Consider the following 21,305-nt stretch of genomic DNA (forward strand, 5'->3'; position numbering starts at 1 on the left):
AAAAAAAAGAAGAAGAAGAAGGTAGCGGGAGGGGAGGAATGAAGCGGGGGAAATCGGAGGGGTGGACGAACCATGAGAGAAGATGGACTCTGAAAAACAAACTGAGGGTTCTAGAGGGGAGGGGGGTGGGAGGATGGGTTGGCCTGGTGGTGGGTATTGAGGAGGGCATGTTCTGCATGGAGCACTGGGTGTTGTGCACAAACAATGAATCATGGAACACTTCATCTAGAACTAATGATGTAATGTATGGGGATTAACATAAGAATAAAAATAAAAAAAAAAACAATGAGTGGACAAAGATCACTAGTCATTTAGAGAAAATCTTTAAGCTGAAAGGAAGGGAACAAAAAAATAAACACGAAAGTAGAAAAAATAATACATGAATTCCCATTCACCTTTGAGCAGCTTCAAGTTATCAACATTTTGCCAATCTTGTTTTATTTATCTCTATTATCTTTTTTTTTTTTTGTAGAGAGAGATGGGCTCCAGTTTTTTTTGTTTTGTTTTTTAAAGAAAATCCAATCCTGTGAATACCTTCCAATGGAAACATTTTTAAAAGTGATATTCTTTTTTTTCATTTAATAGCACCTTTTATTTCCAAAAATGAAAGGACAGATTTAATACTGTAGTTAAACCATTACTGTAATCTGGAGGACATGTAGCAGTCAGTTTTCCCAGAGCAAGTCTTTATTTGACACAGACGGATCTAATTGTAAATTTTATTTGTTGATGTTCTTCATTTCTGGCTTTTTAGTGGGTGGCAGGGGACACCCTTGATAAAATTAAGCCTAATACAAGTCTGTCCAAAATGTAGGTAATAACCCTAAATCTTTTCATCATATGCAAGTAAACCAAAATTAAAAATGAGTAAAAATGAATTCAGTTGAACTTAATTTCATAATGTCTTATTACTTTTTTATTTATTCATTTATTTTTATTATGTTAATCACCATACATCATTAGTTTTTTTTTTCTATGCAGAACATGCCCTCCTTAATACCCATCACCAGGCTAACCCATCCTCCCACCCCCCTCCCCTCTAGAACCCTCAGTTTGTTTTTCAGAGTCCATAGTCTCTCATGGTTCGTCTCCCCCTCCGATTCCCCCCGCTTCATTCTTCCCCTCCTGCTATCTTTTTTTTTTTTAATATAAGACTGTTGAATCACATCATTAGTTTTTGATGTAGTGTTCCATGATTCATTGTTTGCGTATAACACCCAGTGCTCCATTCAGTACGTGCCCTCTTTAATACCCATTACCAGGCTAACCCATCCCAAAAGTGATATTCTTTACTACCAATTCAACTTAAAATTGAAATGTTTTAGATGTCAATTTAAAAATATGTGAGGGAGTACATAGTTTTTCAAAATTCTTTTAGGGCAGGAGAAGGGTATATAAGCAAAAAAATTTAAAAAGTTACTTATGGCATCTTAGTATAAGCAAACACCATTAGAAATGAAAAAGGGACTAGAACCACATATTTGGAGAAGGTTTGGGGTTTTCCCCCTCATTTTCTTTTATTCTTTTTAAATAACATGTTAGAGGGGTGCCTGGGTGGCTCAGTCATTAAGTGTCTGCCTTCGGCTCAGGTCCTACCTTCTCCCCTCCCTCTCCCACTCCCCCTGCTTGTGTTCCCTCTCTCACTGTCTCTTTCTCTGTCAAATAAATAAAATCTTTAAAAAATAAAATAAAATAAAATAAAATAAAATAAAATAAAATAAATAACATGTTAGAAAGTACAAAACATACTGTCATTTATTTTGGAACATAATTTTCTCTGTCTCTTTCCCCGCTGTGTATTATCTCAACCTCAAAGGTTTTCTGATTCTTCAGCAAAGAAAAGAAGTGGGAGGGCCCCTGGGGGGTAGGGGAGAAGGTAGGACCTCCTTCCTACTACTCACCATTTCTTCCTTTTACTCTAACCACTGGATAGATATAAAATACCACTGTCACTGCTGGGGACTTGGGCAAGACACATTGAATATGGTTCTGAGTGACCACAGCCAATGACAAGTAATTGTGCATGCCCATGTGTGTTAGGCATATATGAGTAAACAAAACAGACATAAGTCCTTGCCCTTGTAAAACTGATAGCCAAGAATCAGAAAACAAGCAAAACAAATAAATAAGTCACATAACTATTTTATGAAATAAATGCAACGTGAAGTGATAAATGCAGTGGAGGAAATTAAAAGAGGAATGGGGAATGGAAGAAATGATTTGCAATTTCAAATAGGGTAGTTGGGGAAAGCCTCACTGAGAAGGCAACATTTGAAAAAAGATATGAAGACGATGAGGGAATAAGCCATGACTTTATCTGAGGAAGAAACATTTTAGGCAGAAGGAACAGCAAGCAAAGGCCCTGAGGCAGATGTTTGCCTGGTGTGTTCGATGAATAAACAGCAAGGAGGCCAATGTGGCTGAACCTTGGAAGAAGAGAGAAACAAGGGATGAGTCAAAGAACTGAGGTGCAGTGCTAGGATAGGACCAGTATGAGCTCTTGGAGGCAATTAAAGGACTTTGATTTTACTCCAAGGGAGATGGGGAGCATAGGAGGGTAAGCAAAGGAAGGACTTAAACTGACTTACTTTTTAAAGTACTAGGGGACAAGCATGGAAACAGAGACAGCTGCTACGAGACTATTGTAAAAATCCGGGTATTTGCTCAACCTGTCTATGCACCCTCCACTTCAGGATAAAGGAAATGATTTTGAAAGGTAAAGCAAGGAGGATTGGGGTCTTTTCTTCAAACTAACTTTTGCACAACAGTCCTTGGCCCATTTCCTGAAAGAATAACCAGAGGCTTTACCAGGCTATAACTCTGTTCTTGGTCCTGGTCTTGGCCAGTAACTCTATGCCTCACACTGTGCTGGATACCCTTCCAAGAAGGAGCTTCTGGTGCACAGGTGGCAGGAAGGAGGTACTGGGCCTGGGGAATTGGGCCCTGCAGCAGTCTCCATGGGTACGGGCCTTTAGAGCCAGAGGCTCTTGAACAGTCATTATAGACAAGAAGATCAAATAGTCCAGCTCAGTGGAATTGGAGAAGAGAGTGCACTGAGGACAGATGGCTGGTCTTATGCATAGAATGCAGGCCCCCAAAACATACTGGGCATGGGAGGTATAGTGGCCAAAACTCTGTACCATCAAGCTTCAATCTAGGGACACTTCTGAATTCTTACTTTGGGCACAATATGGGTTTCAAGAAATCCACCATAACCATCAGAGGATGAGATTGGTCTATGAGAGAAACTTCCCTGGGGTAGCCTCCCACCCTTCCTATCTGAAGTCTGCCAGCTCACAAGTCTAAATCACTTCTGTAAACTTGGCCTGTGGACAAAATCAGCCATAAAGAAGACCCAAAACACCAACAAAGCCAGTTCTTTCATCTAAGTTGGGGCTCTGCTCATCAGCACACAAGGAGACACAACAAATATGTAAAAACAAAAATGCATGCACATATGTATGTGTACATACAGATGCATATATATATACCTGTACAGTAGAATATTCTATTCAAAGATTTCAAGAATCATAGAAGAGCACATGCATCTTCAAAAAAATGAAATTGTTAAATCTAGATCAGTGGTTCTCAAACAATTTAGTTTCAGGACTCTTTACCTTCTTAAAATTTTTTGAGTACCAAAATAGCTTTGTTTATGCTGGTTATATCTATAATAATTATAATATTAGCAATTAAAACAATGAGCTTAAAAATATTTATTAACTCATTTAAAATTAATAACAAAAGTAATAAATCCATTACCTGTTAACATAAGCATTAAAAACTACTATATTTTTCAGACAAAACAATTTAGTGATAACAGCTGCATTATGGTACATTTTTGCAATTCTCTTTAGTATATGTCTTAATAAAAGATAGTTGTATTTTCCTATCTGCTTCTATATTCAATTTGCTGCAACAGTACATAGCATATAGCCTCTGGAAAACTCTACTGCATACTACTGAGAGAATGAGAATGAAAAGGTAGGTATATATTATTATGAAAATACCTTTGACCTCATGGATCCCTTGCAAGGACCCCTCAGGGTCCCTGGACCACACTTGGAGAACTACTTATTTGAATGTAATGGACAATTAAGGGAAATACAAATAATTAAAATTTGACTCAAGAAGGAGGAATAAAACCAAATAACTTTCAATAGAAGAAACTGAAAAAGTAATAAAGATCTACCCTTAGTACCATCTCAAATGGTTTTATAAGTGAAGTCTACCAAAACTTCAAGAAACAAAAACAGATTATTCCTCTGTTATTAAAATTTTCCAAACACAAAAGACAGACTGACAATTTGGGGCACCTGGGTGCCTCAGTCAGTTGGGCGGCAACTCTTGCTTTCGGTTCAGGTCACGATCTCAGGGTCGTGAGATCGAGCCCCATGTCAGGCTCTGCACTCACCAGGAAGTCTGCTTGAAAATTCTTTCCTTCTCCCCTGACCCCCCATCCCTGCTCTCTCTCTCTCAAATAAATAAATCTTAAAAGAAAAAGACTGACAATTCCACAATGCTTACATAACCTAATACACAAACATAATCTAATTGCATAATTAATACCCAAACCAAAGATAGCATAAAAATAGCCAATAATATTCAAACAATGAATGACACTGTACTTCACATGTAAAAGTTCCATTTTTAGAAACATTTAATGTATGTATCTGTACAAAGTGAAAGAAATGTATAGTGTGACGAACACAACTTCCACTGAAATAACATTAAAAAGATGCAGGGTGCCTGGGTGGCCCAGTCAGTTAAGCATCTGCCTTCAGTTAAGGTCATGATCTCAGGATCCTTGGATCAACCCCACATCAGGCTCCTTGTTCAGCAGGGAGTTTGTTCGTCCCTCTCCCTCTGCCCCTCCCCCCTGCTTGTACGCTCTCTCTCTCTCTCAAATAAATAAATAAATCTTTTTTAAAAGATGCAATAAATTTTTGTTTTTGTTTTTGTTTTTTTTTAAAGATTTTATTTATTTATTTGAGAGAGAGAGAGAAACAGCATGAGAGGGGATAGGGTCAGAGGGAGAAGCAGGCTCCCTGCTGAGCCGGGAGCCCGATGTGGGACTCGATCCCAGGACTCTGGGATCATGACCTGAGCCGAAGGCAGCCACTTAACCGACTGAGCCACCCAGGCACCCAAAAGATGCAATAAATTTTTATTTAAAAAGTAGACAACAGACTAGTCTTACTTACATATACGCATATGTATGTATATATGTAAAATCTTAATAAAATATTAAGTTAAATTTTTATTAAAATAAAACTAAAAAATGTTTATTTCAGGAAAACAAAAGTTCAACACAAGAGAATATATTCAATTACTTGACTACAATAACAGTTAAAAAGGGAAAAATATAATGATCACAAATATCCACTTCTGATTAAAAAAACTTACCAAAGTTGGAACAGAAGCAAACTTCCTTAAATAAAGGGTATCTATCAGGAAAGAGTTAATAATATACTTAATATTAAAATTCTAGAAACATGGGCACCTGGGTGGCTCAGGTGGTTAAGCATCTGCATAAAGAGGAACAACAGTACAATTATGACAGGCTTCTCATCATAAAAAACGAACAAAAGATACTGGAACAACATATTTGAAGTGCTGATAGGAAAAAAATTTGTCAACCAAATATTCTATATCCAGTAAAACTAACAAAATTAAAGAAGAAAAAAAGACATTTCAGATAAGCAAAAATTGAGAGAATCCAACACCAGTAGATCTATATTAAAAACAAAAACAAAAACCTTAAGCCCTTCAGGTTGAAGGGAAATGACACCAGACGGTCTATTGTCTACTTTTTTAATAAAAATTATTGCATCTTTTTTAAGTAACGAAGAGCACTAGGAATGCTAAATTTGTGGTAAACATAATAGATATGAATATTGTTTTCTTTCCTTTATTAAAAGATATATGACTGTTTAAGACAAATGTTAACACTGCATTGCTGGGTTAAAACGAGTATAGATGTAACAGATATACAACAATTGCACTAAGGATGGTAACTAGAAATATAATGTTGTAACGTTACTATATTTTACCTGATCGAACTAAGATAAAGATGCTTATTATAGTCCCTGGAGCAGGGGTTGGCCAAATTTTTCTGTAAAGGGCCAGACAGTACATATCTTAGAGGCTTTGCTGGCCATAATGTCCTAGCATACCTACTCAACTCTGTTCTTGCAGTACAAAAGAAGAAAAGCCTAAAATAAACTATGCTCCCACTTTAGGAAGATAGAAAAAGAAGAGCAAATTAAAGCCAATATAAGTAGAAGGAAGGAAATAATAAAGAACAGAAGTCAATGAAATACAAGATAAATATATAGAGAGAATAAATCAATGAAACCAAATGCTGGTTCTTTGAAAAGGTCAATAATACTGGTAAATCTCTAGCAGGACTGATCACAGGGAAAAAAAAAAGACACAAATTACCATTGTCAGGGAATAAGATATTAATCCATAATAAAGGAATATTATGAAAAACTTTATGTCAATAAATCTGACAACTTAGATGAAACAATTTCCTTAAAAGATATGAATTACCAAAAATGACACAAGAAACAATAGGAAACCTGAATAGAGCAGTATCAACTGAAAAAACTGAGTTTGTAATTAAAAAAAAAAACATGTTCACATTGTAAAATATCCCAAGAAATCTACACTAAAACTATTACAACTATTTAAAAAAAAAGTTAGGCAAAATTGCAGGTTACAAGGTTATAAAAACCAATTGTAGGGGCACCTGGGTGGCTCAGTCAGTTAAGCGTCTGCCTTTGGCTCAGGTCATGATCCCAGGGGCCTGGGATCGGGCCCTGCATTGGGCTCCCTGCTCAGCAAGGAGCCCGCTTCTCCCTCTCTCCCTCTGCCATTCGCCCCAGAGAGCTCTGGCTCTTTCTATCTCTCTGTCAAATAAATAAATAAAATCTTTTAAAAAATGTATTTTTATAGACCAGCAATGAAAAAATTGAAAAATGCAATAAAAATGCAATTCCACTTGTAATAGTACCCAAAACAATGAAATTCTTAGGGATAAATTTTCAAAACATGTGTGAAATCTGTACACCGAAAACTATAAACCATTGCTAAAAGAAACTAAAGATCAAAATAAATGAAGAAATATACCACATTCATGCAAAAGATGTCAAGACATCAATTCTTACCAGGTTTATCTATAAATTCAATGCAATCCCAGTCAAAATTTAAGCAAATTAAAAAAAAGAAATTGACAAGCAGATTCTAAAATCTGTATGGAAATGCAAAGGACCTAGAATCACCAAAGTAAATTTTAAAGAGAATATAGCTCAAAGATTTATGCTATTTTCATAAAGACAGTACAGTATTGATATATGGTTGCACCAATATATCATTGAAATTGAACAGGGAGTAAAGAAATACATATATAAATATATACATATGGTCAGTTTATTTTCTACAAAGGTAGCAAAGAAATCATGGGGAAAAAAAGGTTTTTTCATCAGATGGTACAGACAAGAAAAGAAATACAAACATCAACTTTTACCTTACAGTATATAAAAAAAATTAACTCAGGGGGTGCCTGAGTGGCTTAGTTGCTTGGGTGTCTGCCTTTGGCTCAGGTCATGATTCCAGGGTCCTAGCATCAAGCCCCGCATCATCGGGCTCCCTGCACAGTGGGAAGTCTGCTTCTCCCTCTTCCTCTGCCTTCCCACCCACCCCACTCATGTTCTCTCTTTCTCAAATAAATAAATAAATAAATAAAATCTTTTTAAAAAATTAACTCAGAATGGGTGATACAGATATAAACATAAAAGCTATAAGGAAGAAAACTTTTAGAATAAAACATTGGAGAAAATCTTTGCAAACCTGCAGCATACAAAGATTTGTTAGCTAGGACACAAATAACATGAACCATAAGAATAAAAAGCTGGTGAACTAGATTTTATCAAAAGTATAAACTTCTCTTTGACGGATATCATTAAGAAAATTAAAGAACAAGCCACAACATGGGAGATAATATTTGCAAAACATATATACATCTTAAGGATTTGGATCTAGAATATATTAAGAACTGTTACAACTCAATGAAAAGACAACCCAATTTTTTTAAATGGGCAAAAGATTTGACAAAGTCAAATGTGAAGAGACTTCACAAAGATATATGAATGGCAATTAACCACATGAAAAGACACTCAACATTATTAGTCATTAGGAAAATAAATACACAATCTCTACACATCCACTAGAATGGCTCAAATGTAAGAAAGTGGGAATACTAAGGGTTGCCAAGGATGTGAAGTAACTACAATAGTGACATAACTAACTACTGGTGGAATATAAACTGGTAAATCCACTTAGGAAAACTGTATGGCAGTTTCTCATAAGATTAAACATATACCTACCGTATGACTTAGATATTACATTCTAAGGTATTTATTCAAGAAAAATGAAAACATATATCCACACAAATAATTACACATAAAAGTTTGTACAGACCAGCTTTATTCATAATAGCCAAACACTGTAATGCATGGATGTGTAGGGATGCTAGATATGGTTGATTAATGCTGTTAATATAGTTAATATCATTATGTCTAATTGGTTTGAGGTGGAAAAAGCAACAATCTTTTTAATATCATTTTGAGTTAGAGCACAGATTGCTATAAATAATGTGATGATAGCTCCTAGGCAGAGTGTTAATGTTTGAATGGCTTTGTTGTTTTCTATTAATGGGTAGAAACAGATTAGTTTCCACCTGCTGCAAATATTGTATTTGAATAAAGTAGGGCTGACACGGGTGTAGGGCTGTCAATGGCTGAGGGAAGTCATGGGTGAAGGCCAATTTGGGCAAATTTGCCAGTTGTACTAAAAAAAAAAAGTCCAATTGTGATTAATGATGTGATTAACATGGTTAAAGTTGAGTTTAAAAATTTGTTGAAAATCTCATGACTTTAGGTTGAACCATGCTATTGATATAATAAACGCAACATCTCTGATGCAGTTATATAGAATAGTTTGGAGGGTGGCAGTGTTTTAATCTGTTCAGCCGTGTTATTATCTGATTAGTAGAAATGACATAATTCCTACTCCTTCTCATCTGATGAAATGTTGGAAGAGGTTGTTGGCAGTGACTAAGATTAGAATAGTAATAAGGATATAAGTATTTGAAAAATTGGTTAATATTGGGATCTGAATGTATATATCATATAGAGAATTCTATAATTGACTATTATAACAAAATGTGCTACTAGTAGAAATATTATTGAGAAATAATCTAGTTTATTATTTTTTTAAGATTTTATTTATTTGAGAGAGAGAGAGAGAGCACATGCAAGAGTTCATGAGGGCAGGGTGGGGGCGGGAGAAGGAAAAACAGACTCCCCGCTGAGCAGGGAGCCCAATGTGGGGCTCAATGTGGGGCTTGATGTGAGGCTCCATCCCAGGACCCCGGGACCCTGGGACCCCGACCCCAGCCAAAGGCAGACACTTAACCGACTGAGCCACCAAGGCGCCCCGAGAAATAATCTAGTTTAAAGCTAAGCAATCAATAGTTTTAGGGTTTGAATGTTTATTCAGTGTCAGTTTGAAATAATTTTTTCTTGGCCTGAGTAAATGAATATTGTGGGATGAAAGCATAGGAGATGATAGTTTTTACACAGTATGGATTTGGATTGCTTTTGTAGATCTTTGAAGTGATTTTTATGATTGGTAAAGTTAATATAAATAGTGAAATTAATACAAGAGGTGAACAAATTTATTACCTTTATTTGGAATTGCACCAATTTTTTGGTTCCTGAGACCAATGGATTATTACTTTTAACGATTAAAAGTTTGAAAACAGGGTGCCTGGGTGGTTCAGTCGGCTAAGTATCTGACTTCAGCTCAGGTCAGGATCTCAGGGACCTGGGATGGAGTCTTCTGTCGGGCTCCCTGGTCAGCGGGGAGTCTGCTTCTCCCTTTCCCTCTGCCCCCCCCCACTTGTGCGCTTTCTCTCAAATAAGTAAATCTTTTAAGAAATAAATAAAAGTTTGAAAAACCGTATTATTATACATGGAGGCATGAATTAGTTCTTGTATACTTTCTCAGTAAATAAGTTTTGAGTTTCTATTATTAGATTCACAATCTAATGTTTTTATTAAACTATATTTACAATAGAAGGATGTCAAAATAATTTGTGGGTTAAGTGATAAAAGTAGGAAGGGTAGTAAATGTAGGGCTATGAGACCATTTTCTCATATGAATGATAGTTAGAATTTTTGATGTGGTACATATATTTGCCTCATTGTGTTATAGTTAATATAGGCTAGTAATAACTATGTTAATTCCTTAGGATAATGGTAATGTTGGATCATGAAAATGATGATGTAACTACAAATAGTTCTCCAATTAGGCTAACTGTTGGGGGGTAAGGCCAAATTGGTAAGGCTCACTAGAAGTCATCATGCTGCTATTAGTAAAAGGAGAGTCTGTAATCCCTGAGCTAGAATTATAGTTCAGCTGGGAATTTGTTCATAGTTTGAATTTGCTAGGCAAAACAGTGTTGATGATGTAAGGCTGAGGGCAATTATTAGAGCTGTAGCTCCTATATAACTTCATGGTGCTTCGATAAGAATGGCTACAATTACTAGTGCTATGTGGCCGACAGAGGAATATGCAATGAGTGATTTTAATTCTGTTTTCCATAGACAGATGGAGCTGGTTATAATTATTCCTCATAAGAATAATGTAAGAAAAGGATATGCATGTAATTTGTTAGGGGGTTTAGTACTGTAACTCATAATATTCCATTAGCTGCTTAGTTTGAGTAGTATGGCTACAAGCACTTTGGACCCAGCAGCAGGGGGTTTCAAACATGCTTTTGGTAATCAGAGATGTAGGCCATAGAGAAGTATTTCTACTACAAATGCTATTATGTATACTAGTCATAAGAAAATATTACATCAAGAACTAGATACTGTTTCAGTTCAGTATTGAATTATTAGGAAGTTCAATGAACCTGTAAGATTTTGGATAAAGATTAGGACAATGTGAAATGGGAGTGATCCTACTAGCATATAAAATAAAGTCCTGCATTTAATCGTTCTGTTTGGTTTCTTTAGTGGGTGATGATGATTAGGGTTGGAACTAATGTTGCTGCAAATAAAATATAAAATAAAAGATCAATTCTGTAGCAGTAAAAATTATAATTAAGAAATTTGTAGCATAACTAGTATTGTAATATATAGTTTTTAAGGGGGCGCCTGGGTGGCTCAGTTGGTTAAGCGACTGCCTTCGGCTCAGGTCATGATCCTAGAGTCCCGGGATCGAGTCCCATATCGGGCTCCCTGCTCAGCAGGGAGTCTGCTTCTCCCTCTGGCCCTCCTCCCTCTCGTGCTCTCTCTCATTCTCTCTCTCGCAAAAAAAAAAAAAAAAAAATATATATATAGTTTTTAAGGAAGGTTAGTGATTCTTTCATCTAGTAATAGATGAAACTGATTGGTTACGGGTATTAGTGGAAGAAGTCATGTCTTTAATGTTAATAAGGGCACTGACAGGGAGAAAGTATGAGTGAAAAGTTAAGACTGTTGTCATTAAGTTGATTTAGGAGGAATGAGCTAATAAGCTGATTAATAGGCTATAAATTAGAGTGTTAATTCAGATTATATTTAAATGTATTCCTTATGACTCAGCAATTCTACTCACAGGCATATACCCTAGATAAACGCCTGCACATGTAGACTACAGCAACAAGAATGCTTATGGTTTTACTGTTGGAAGTAGCCAAAAACTAGAAATGAATTTAATATACATTTATAACAGTATGAATAAACTGCAGTATATTCATGCAACTGAATACTGTATAGCAATGAAAATGAACAAATTATAGCTCCACATAGCAATACAAATGAATCTCTCAAAAATAATATCAAATAAAAGAAGCCAGACACAAAAGATTTATCATGTTATGATTCCATTTTATATAAAGTTCAAAATCAGGCCCATTTAAACTCTAGTTTTAGGGGCAAAGACAATAGTTACCTGTGAAGAGAAGATTGGAGTTAACCACTGATGAATATAAAAACAAAAACTTAATAAAAAGAAAATGAAAACATTTCTATTCTGGGGTAGATTTCAACCTCAAGGACTCATCATGTAATCCAAGTTTTCTATAAGGCCATTACTTAAACTATGAGAAATGAAAGACTAAACAAACTGGAATAAGACTTTACCTAAGATATCCACCACGTTAACCAATAGACATACTATACCACAAGCTCAGGAAAAAAAAAAGTCTGTGTTGTTTATCCGAACAAACACACACTCTGATTCATTACACTATACCTGTAGTGAGTGTGACTAAAAGCTCTTCAGAAGACACATGTGGTACATCTCAATCTTATTTGCAAAATAACTCAGGTTAGGTACATCATTACAAATGCTATCCAACAGAAGTGTTCTGAATACATGTCTGCATTTAAAAATCTTTTGGAATACCAATTTACCATTCCTGCCTAGTTACTGATTTACTTAATAAGGCTTGAGTCCACATGCCCACTTCCTTGATAGGGTGAGGATTTCTGAGATGCTTTCATAAATATGATCCAAGTCTCATTAAAATCACTTTCTCATGGTTTCTAACATGAATTTACAGTGATAATACCAAATGAGTATCATATAATCATTACACATCATAACATCTTAGTTTCAGAGAAAACTTAAATCCTAGATGTGAACTGAATTCTGAAAAGAAACCACATTATGATTCTTAATAGAAGCATAAAAGGGCTACCTGTGTTGACACCTTTGCATCTCTTTCATTATTTCATTTCCTTTCGCATGCTTCATGACTACATTTAAATAAAATCCATTTCATTTTTTCCCCAACCAAGTTAGTTCCCCTTAAATTATCTCTGCCCAGATACTCACAGTAATATGTTAGCAATCACTTCAGAGACAGACAGATCCCACCAGAAAAAAACATCAAGAGTTTCAATCAACAGCCACTTACATGGATAGCTTTTAAATTACGATGTAATGAAAACAATATTCGACCCTTTAATTTGGCATATATTTGTTATTTGTTTTTAAATAAAAAACTTGACCTCTTCCTTCTGCTAGTGCCTGCTCTGAGCACTCTTGCCATGATTGTAGAGACTGCCATACATCCAGCTAATCTCTGACCCACCAAACGATACAAGCAGTAAAAAGGAAGTAGCACTGAGAAATGACAGCCCAATGTTCAACTAAAGTCTTTTACATGAGAGTTTTATAAATGATTAGAGTATCCAAATTGGTTGAAAATTATTTATAGCATTAAAAAAATTGGGTAACTATGCATAGTAAACATAATGACAAAGATTTCATTCATATGCGAAATTTAAGAAACAAAACAAAAAAGCAAACGATAAAAAGAGAGACAAACCAAGAAACAGACTCTTAACTTTAGAGAACAAACTGATGGTTACCAGAGGGGAGGTGGGTAGGGGGATGGGTGAAACAGGTGATGGGGATTAAAGAGGGACTCGTCATGATGAGCACTGGGTGATGTATGGAACTGTTGAATCACTATATTGTACACCTGAAACTAATATAACACTATATGTTAAACGTACTGGAATTAAAAAAAAATTTTAAAGATTTTATTTATTTATTTGAGAGACAGAGAGCATGAGCTGGGTGGAGGGGGGCAGAGGGAGAAGCCAACTCCCCCACTGAGCAGGGAGCCTGACCACTGGGGGCTCAATCCCAGGACGCTGGGATCATGACCTGAGCTGAAGGCAGACGCTTAATGACTGAGGCACCCAGGTGCCCCTGGAATTAAAATTAAAAAAAAAAAATAATGGCAAGGAGAAAGACAGTTTTTCTCAGAAAAAAATTTTTCAGATAAATATTTCCACGTGGGCCTTGAATGGTATCTACTCTAAAAAATGGATTCCATTAGTATTGATCCTGTATTAATATCAGTGAAGAAAAACAGAGCAGGTTTTATTTAAAAGGGAAGATTTGTAACGATAACTTCCAATATTTTAAGCAGTACAGCCTATTTTTTAAAAAAGAAGCAGGAACAGCTGCAGCACTACCATTAATCAACACCTTTTAACTGACCTAGTCTAAAACTATTTCGTTGATCTTTCCTTTTCTTTTTTTTCTTAGAGAGAGAGAGAGAGAGCACAATCAGGAGCAGAGGGAGAGGGAGAAGCAGGTTCCTGGCTGAGGAGGGAGCCCGACACGGGACGCGACCCCAGGACCCTGGAACCATGACCCGAGCCGAAGGCAGACGCCCAACTGACTGAGCCACCCAGGCGCTCCGATCTTTCCTTTTTCTAAAAGGGAAGAAAGTACTGGTACTATTTTTTTAAGAAAGAGGTTTCAGACAAGTCAATAATGAAGTTGGATGAGTCCGACTTCAGAGGGGCACCTGCCACCAGTCCCTCTTCTTGGACATTTGAACACATCTGTGACTTGGCTGAAAACATCACTGTTACTCCCACCTCCAATTATTAAGGGACTATAACATCATAATTCATCATCTCACACACATATGGACCTATCATCCCAAGATCAAAGGAAAATCCTCACAAAGATGACTGGAAATTCCTCTATTTTAAGATATCTGGTATAATAAAATATTTGATGCAAAACCTCTTCTGCACCTACTCTAGTCATCTGATAACAAAATTAGAACACAAGTGTGGGGGGTGCCTGGTGGCTCAGTCGTTGGGCGTCTGCCTTCGGCTCAGGTCATGATCCCAAGTCCTGGGATTGAGCCCCGCATCAGGCTCCCTGCTCGGCGGGAAGCCTGCTTCTCCCTCTCCCACTCCCCCTGCTTGTGTTCCCTCTCTCGCTGTGTCTCTCTCTGTCAAATAAATAAATAAATAATCTTAAAAAAAAAAAAAGAATACAAGTGTGGTGGGAAAGTCTTTAAAAATGTGATTTTTATTTTATTTTAAAGATTTTATTTATTTGAGAGAGAGAGAGCATGAGCAGGGGGAGGGCAGAGGGAGAGGGAAAAACAGACTCCCTGTTGAGCAGGGGGGCAGGGGGGACCTCGATCCCAGGACCCCGAGATCATGACCTGAGCTGAAGGCAGATGCTTAACTGACTGAGCCATGCAGGCACCCCTGTAATTTTACTTTTAAAGCCATATTTTTAGAGAATCACCAAATCAACTAGTGATTTATTCTCACTCTTATGTTAAGTTCTGGTTCCATATTTTTTTTTCCCAAGGATCCTTTCTCTAAATTTGAAGATACTGCACACCCTGAAGAAACAAAATACCAGTGAAGGTCAAAACCTAAGTCTCTCCTATAAACACAGCAACCTACTTTTGAAATCTTATCAATTCACAATGTAGGCAGTAGGGTATAGTAATAATCAATAGCATAAACCTTAGAGTTGGGCAGATGAGTGTTCAAATCCTAGGTCTGTTATTAGCAATGTGACCTTGAGTTGCAATTTCATCATCTGCATAATAGGATAATAATACCACCTACTTCAAGGGGTTATGATGATTAAATTATATATTACATATATCAAAAATATATATCAAATTATATAAAAAATAATCATAACTTAGTAGGTTAGAATTACTAAGTCTAAAACATGGTGGTGATATCAGAAAAAAAGAACAGTTGATGTGACTTCTCTATGTAACAAGAGAAACCCAAATCTGAAATAGGCAGAGCCTAAAATTAGAAGTTCCCTTTTTCTGAAACTTAGTTTACTAGGCCACAAAGCCCTAAAATTAATGAGAAAAAAGTTTGATAAGGAACTCAGTAGTTGATAAGTAGCAATGGGATAATATATTGCATCTGATGGGGAAACTGAGTTTTAAAGAAAAACGAATTGCTTTGTCTTCTATTCTTTATTGTATTTCTTATTCCTTGTATTCTTATTGCAAATTTTAAAGATGCAAAAGTGTGACAATTCACAAGAATGAGACCATACAAATTAAAACAATAAACTTAAAATTTTAAGGCTGCATCATGTTCTTACTGTACCTTGCTACCTCTCAACTACCCACATGGGTTGATCAGCCCCAGCAACCTCTTCTTTCTTGCTACCTCCTCCATGTATACTTAGCTAGTTCAGGCCAAGGAAAAAACAAAGGTAGGAAGTAAACATATGCATATTCAAGTATTTAAACATATGTCTGAATACCCGCCAACTGCGTTCCTGAATTCAATCCTACATTATATTTCTGTGGTGGGCTTTATAATTAGCCTTGTTTGTAGTCCCGCTTCACCATGGCACCTCATTCCCAGGAACAGGATTCACTCCTCTTTGCTGCATGCTGCAATGACCTCAGGATTAGGTTTCTGTTTTTTATGTTGGGCTCTCCTGTGCCTGCACCCCTAATAATGGGTTATTAGGCCTCTTCAATACCTGCTGTGACTCCTTGACAGCTGGACATCTGATTCACCCATTCTAATCAGGACTGGGGTTCTGTATAGACTTTGACTATGTCACTTTTCCTTTGTCATTCTTCCTTTCTCCCTTGAACACATGTCCCAGCTACATATTGAGTAACAGAATCCAGAACGTACTACCACGTCTAGTCCCATGTTTCTCCTGATGCAGCATCTTGAGTATACAAGATGAAAAGACGTTATGGTCTAGGGGCGCCTGGGTGGCTCAGTCAGGTAAGCTTCTGCCTTCGACTTGGGTTATGATCCTGGGGTCCTGGGATTGAGTCCCGAGTCAGGCTCCCTGCTCAGTGGGGAGTCTGCTTCTCCCTCGCCCTCTGCCCATCCTCCCTGCTTGTGTTCTTTCTCTCTCTCTCAAATAAATAAATAAAATCTTAAAAAAAAAAAGAAAGAAAAGAAAGATGGTATGGTCTAAAAACAAAAAAAGAGCATAAATCAGGGAGGCACACCCAAATTCCGACATGCCACATTACACAAGCTTTGGTTTTCTCCTCTTCAAATGAGGATGAGTGAGATGATTAATGAAGTAGTTCCAATATGAGGCTGAAAAAAATCATCCAGGCATATCTTCTTTCTAAATCACAGATATAAGGGATTCATTGAACTGTCAGAGATTAAAAGGGGATCACCTTATACACAAAGTGGAGAACTCCTGGATTCTCCATCAGAGATTCTGAATGGATTTACACTGAGGGTGGGGCATACTCAGAGCTCTGACAAATCACAGCCATATACGTTATCATCATTCTTCAGTGAGTACCATTAAAAAGCTGAGGGCCCTGTTCTAAATCACCAAGGTCTCCTACAGAATCTAGGATTCTCCTACAGATCTAATGATGCAGACCTTTATACACTGGTGGTGTGCTCACAGGGACATGCTTTGGGAGTTACTTTTTATAAGGAAGATAGGTTTAAGTTGCTTCATGTCCTATGAAGGGTTTTTAAAGTTGTAGCCTGTATATCCAAAACATAGCAAGGTTACTATCCCCCCAACCCATCCATGAAGAGTCCATTGAAAGATACTTGAGGGGCAGAGACAGTGATCTCTATAATTTTGCATGTTTTTCAGTGCCTCATTCAGCAACCTTATAAAAACATGTTCTGAATGATTTAGTGGACCACACAGAGATTGAAGCAAGGTCTAACCAACTAACCTAATGAAAAACAGGACTACAAATTCTGAAAACTCCTTGGTAAGCTCAGAAAAAGTTTGTTGGTCAAAGTGAACCTTGAGTTGCTTTGAGAGAGAACAAAAAGTGATTTAGGCAAGGTGTTTGTCATACAAAATAAGAATTTGAGAAGTCACAGAAAATGAACAAAAAGCTAAAAATACACATGCTAAAGTCAGTCGGGTTAATGAATGAGCCTGCACATATAATATGAACTTGAAAGTGTAGTCTCTATACTTGAAGTCAAAGTGATTTCAACAAATTCTGTTCTATGATTTCAACATAATTAGAAAAAACATTGCCCTTTAGAAAAAGTACGTGCATCAATCAATTATGGGTGAGGGATTATAGAAGGGGGTGGTGTTCATAATCCAATTAAGAAAGATCTTAGATTAATGGCTGGGAGTTTAAGAGACTCTATAAGTACAAGCAAAATTATGAACATATGCATTTTTAGAAAAGGGATTCAGTTGCTTTCTTTAGATTCTTAACGAGATGATGATCCCAAATTGGTTAAGAACCCACAGATTTAAGGAAAAATCCAGTCTTCTGAATACCCATTTGTCAGAATTTAAGAAAAAATTTTATAAATATAAACTGCTACCACAGAAATGGTACTGCTTTTATTTTTGGTTCGATTTCTAGGGCTGTGTATAATTTATAGTACTTAGGGCAAAGCATGGAGATGCTACAAGTATAAAAATGAAAGGGAAAAGTTTTGATTTGACAAACAAAACTCCAACTGAATCACGTTGCATATTAAGAAGTAGGTGTTTCACACAACCAAAGTAACATTTAAGAGACACTATATCCATCTAAAGTCAATAAAGTGAGCAAACTGTTTCCACACACTACCAAAAAGTGAAACTGATAGTACAATATTGCCCTCTACTGGACCATACTAGTAAGGATAAACCTAAAAAAACAGCAGGACTTTAAAGGGTTTACTTTTAATAGAACTTAACTGAATGCTTTTTTTCCTATAAATGTAAGTTTAGCCTAATATTAGCATAAGTCTGGGTCATTCGTTCTATAATAATTTTAGTGTGGCACTAATTTAATGTGGTATAGAAGGTTAGAAGACTCAATTATGAATATAAGGTAACAAAAAATAACAAATGTAATAAATATTTTTCTTAAAACTATATAGGATCTTAGAGTTGAAAAGGCTGAACAAAGTCTAGTCTAACCAACCAAATGGTGCACACCTTCCTTCTATATATCTCTGTCAGGTAGTTACCCAGCTTTGGCTTAAATATTCTGGTGATAGAAAACACCATCCCTGAAAAGTCTATTCTGTTCTGCATTAATTCCTTATAGCTGAAAATTATTTCCCTCCTGATTCCATCTCTGCAGCAGAAAAACCCTCAAATATTTAAGAAGAGCAAATTCATGGGGCGCCTGGGTGGCTCAGCCGGTTAAGCATCTGCCTTCAGCTCAGGTCATGATCCCCAGGGTCCTGGGATCTAGCTCTGCATCTGGCTGGCTGCTTAACAGGGAGTCTGCTTCTCCCTCTGCCCCCGCCCCACTCATTCTCTCTCTCTCAAATAAACAAATAAAACCTTAAAACACACACACACAAATTTATTGTCTTACAGTACTTTAGATCAGAAGTCCAACATGGGTCTCATTGGGCTAATATCAAGGTGTCAAACAGGGGTGCATTCCTTTCTGGAGCATCTAGGCTAGGAGACTCCATTTCCTTGCCTTTTCTAGCTTCTAGAGGCCACCCATATTCCTAGTTCCCTTCTACCGTCTTCAAAGTGAGCAACATTGCATCTGACCATTCTTTCACAGTCACATCTTCCTCTGACCTTGACCTAGAAGAAAGATGCTTTTAAGGACTCATATAATTGGACTGAGCTGACTCAGATAATTCAGGATACTTTCTCCATCTCAGGATCCTTAATCTTTTTTTTTTTAAAGATTTTATTTATTTATTTGACACAGAGAGAGAGCACAAGTAGGCAGAGTGGCAGGCAGAGGGAGAGGGAGAAGCAGGCTCTCTGCTGAGCAGGGAGCCGGACATGGGGCTCGATCCCAGGATCCCAGGATCATGACCTGAGCCAAAGGCAGCCGCTTAACCAACTGAGCCACCCAGGCGCCCCAGGATCCTTAATCTTAATTACATCCACAAAATCCCCTTTTTTCACATAAGGTACACATTCCCAGGTTTCAAGGATTAGGATGTGGACTACCACAAAACACCTTTCCATTTGTCCTTGTTCCTCCTAAAGTAGTATGCTCCAGCTGAATATGGCACTCCATGAATGGCCAACACTGGGCAAAAGAGGATGACCATCACCTTCATCTTTCTAGATACTGTACTTCTACTATCTGGACTAAAGTCCAAAGTGGTTATCCACTTCACTCCCCTAATTCTTACTGGGCTATTAACTAAAACACCCAAACCTTGTCTATAAACACAGCTTTTAAGCCATTCTTCCTTCATCCTTTACTTGGCAGTTGTTTTTCTAAACCTAGGTATAAGAACTTATGTTTACTCCTGTTAAATTTCATCTTGTTAGATTTTCCTTATTCGTGAGATCTTTTGGATCTCAATTCTAATACTCAATCTATCTGCTATATTCTCAACTCTGTGTCATGACACCTGTTGTGAGTGTTCCCATTATATCATCACTGATAGAAATCATGAACAGACAAGGTATGAAGAGTCTTGCAGGACATCAGAAATCTCTCTGAAGTTCCATCATTCTTGAATTTCAATGTGTACTTTAACTCTGTGCCCCATATCTAGAGATTCTGATTTAGGAGGTTTAAGACAAGGCTCAGCAATCTGCTTTCAACACTTTTCTCCAAGTGAGTTTCAGATCTGCAGAGTACACTTGGAGAAACACTGTCCAGTTTGAAATCAGTTATTAATCAGTTCCGTTTGGGTATGGCCAGCCAGGTACAACCCACACAATTGTCTTCACATTCTGCTCATGTTTCTTGCCACTTTCAGAAAGTTATCATACGAAAGAAACCTGCTCAAATGACTAGCTGAATTCCAGTCACACTGGTGCTTTACCCTACTTCCCTGCTCTACCAATCCTGCTAGCCTATAAAAGGAAAAAATGATGCAGAAATAATTTGTTCTTAATGAATCTGTTCAGTGTGTTGACCAAGTGTTCCTCAGTGCCTACAATGTACTCTTTAGCTCCTGATCTAGAACCTTGCCAGGGTTTTAGGGTCAAGCTCACCAGTTGGTAGTTAACAAAACCACCTTTAGAAAATTGAAACTGCCTTCTCTGTCTCCAGTCATTTGGAAAATCTGCTATCCTTTAAAAGCTCTCAAAGATCATCAACAACTGCAAGTTCTTTCTGAATCCATCCTGGAATGTCATTCATTCAGTCCCGAATACCTGAACCCATTTAGAGAAGCTTCACCATGCAGAGCTTTCACTCTCTCTCACCAATCAATGATCAGTCTACCCATTTAGGTTGAGGATCATTTTCCTTGACAGAAAGGATAGAAGCAAAATAAGATTTTCTAAGTTCCACTCTCTCTGTATCATCCATCAACAATATCAGTTCCAAATACATCCCCTTTTTCATCTCTTGCTATAAGCATAACTTGAAGTATGCCCGTCTTCCTTAGCAATTCTTACAAGCCTCTACTCATTTGAGATTTTATTTTCCAGTTGCTATTACAGAGCTAAGCCTCCTTCTTACATTTGCATTACTCTGACTTTTGTGTATCTTTTTTTGGAAACTGATTTCAGTTTGGCAAAAAAATTAC

The 21,305-nt window shown here is 37.0% G+C and overlaps 1 protein-coding gene across 3 annotated transcripts in view; it reads right to left on the reverse strand.

Annotated features, from left to right (window-relative positions):
- The window catches only part of PUS10 (pseudouridine synthase 10), a 68,784-nt gene that overhangs the window by 35,711 nt on the left and 11,768 nt on the right, over positions 1-21,305 (reverse strand). The gene's annotated exons all lie outside the window — the stretch shown is intronic.

This window comes from Leptonychotes weddellii, chromosome 10, assembly GCF_054177405.1.
Source record: "Leptonychotes weddellii isolate Sample4059 chromosome 10, ASM5417740v2, whole genome shotgun sequence".
NCBI classification, from domain to species: domain Eukaryota; kingdom Metazoa; phylum Chordata; class Mammalia; order Carnivora; family Phocidae; genus Leptonychotes; species Leptonychotes weddellii.